The sequence below is a fragment of the Mercenaria mercenaria genome, unplaced genomic scaffold (assembly GCF_021730395.1).
Source record: "Mercenaria mercenaria strain notata unplaced genomic scaffold, MADL_Memer_1 contig_4659, whole genome shotgun sequence".
Classification (NCBI taxonomy): Eukaryota; Metazoa; Mollusca; class Bivalvia; order Venerida; family Veneridae; genus Mercenaria; species Mercenaria mercenaria.
The window spans coordinates 21,571-23,599 of NW_026462903.1; positions in this window are offsets into that span (position 1 = coordinate 21,571).

Consider the following 2,029-nt stretch of genomic DNA (forward strand, 5'->3'; position numbering starts at 1 on the left):
TAACATATTTCAATATTATATCTTCTGTGTATTTTGTTGACTTGTATTTATTATGTTTCCACAGACAGAATCAAGCAGATGACATATTACATTTATCGTGAGATAGTTACCACGTAAACATGAAGTCAGTGGGCCAACGACGCAAAACCGCGAAAGGATAATCAGGATAATTAATAAGTATTGTAAATACAGCTGTTGGGCTAACGTTGAACCAACGTCAAATTTCAGTCAGATGTATTTCTGCATTGGACCAAAACTTGTGTTAATCGAAATAACCAAGACCGAAATGTTAACAATTACGGATAAAAATTCATTGATTTCTTGCAATATAATAATATGTATATTTTGAACGAGGGAACTACCGGTAATTTAGTAGGATCAGTGACCTGTAAAAATGTCAGCACCGTTGATTATTTTGTTTGTTCGTCAAGTTTATACAAGAATGTAATTGAAATGAAAGTTCTTGATAACTGTTCGTTATTATCTGATGCACATAATCCTGTCAGTGTCTTTTTTAACTGTATCACTACTGACGACCATACACTGGAAATTAATTTAACAAATAAAAGCATCAAATTATGGGACGCCGGAAAGGTAAATGATTTTATTAAAATATTAACAAGAACAAAGTTAACGAGATTATAAATGATTTAAACTGTATCGAAAATAAATATACATTTTCTCCAGCGGAATTTAATGATGCAGTGTCCAAAATAGCAAGAACTTTTACTGATAGTGCATGTAAATCTTTTGGTAGGTTCACAACCAAAAGTGACAATACAAGTCAAAACTGTACCTAGACCGGGTATAATAATAAATGTAAGTCTGCTAGACGTGATTTTCACAGAGCTAAAGTTTTGTATAAACTGCGTAAAACAGATGAAAACAAAACCAACTTAAAAAATAAAATTTATGCTTATATAAGAGTATTGAAAGAAAGTTATAAAGATTTAAAAAATGCAACATTGAAAAATTAAAAGAACTGGGTAGGTCTCATCCTAAAAAATACTAGAAAGTACTTAATGGAAGAAAGGTAATAAGTGTAGCGCAGACTTGCATGGACTATATGAATACTTCAAATATATAAATCATGATGATAATGCCGAAAATAGAAATGATTATGGAAACGTTAGTGATAGTTATCCTATAGTGGAAAGTACAATATTTGGAATAATCATGAATTTCTTAACCATAAATGGTTGGCATTATCAGTAAAACAGAAACTGTCAGACTTATTTTTAAATGAATGGTATTCTACTGTAGAACAATCAAGTAAATGTATGAACTTTAGACTTTTCAAGTACCAGTTTTATTTTGAAAAATATCTTGTGAAAACTCCATCTCAAGTTTTGAAATATATTCTCAAATTTAGAGCTAGATAGAAACTGGAAACTGGAATGATATTTCACTGAACAACCATATCTGTACAACCTGTCAAAAATCTATTGGCGATTAATTTCATTACATATTTGAATGTCCTTCTTTTGCTATTAGCCGGAAACGCTATTTACACCCTAAGAATGTAAAGAAACATAATACACATATCCTAGATTTGTTAGTGAATACGGATCCTGTAAACATTTTAGAATATAAGAAACTTTGTTTATTGTTAAAGAAATTATCATAAAGTTCAAATGAAGTCATATACTATTTATTTGAAGTAATTTGTAACCTCTCTCTCTAGCTCTATCTGTAGAAATATGTTGTATTACGTGCTCTCCCGCAATATATATACAGTAAATAAGTAGTAACTGACTTCATGTATATATATATATGCACTGAAGTAATTGTTTTCTTCAGCCTCGTATATCATTTATAATTGTGTTATTACCTCATTTTGTCATGTTTATTTGCATAATCTGAGTGAAATAAAGAAATTGAAATTGAAATTGAGAAAACAACGTTGGCCCATTAGAAGTAATAATATGATAATTATATATTTTACAGGTCACTGTTTTATCACAAGCCCTTACAGGTGAACACGTTGTGTAGGTGTAACATGTATTATTTAATTAAATACTTTCCTGCA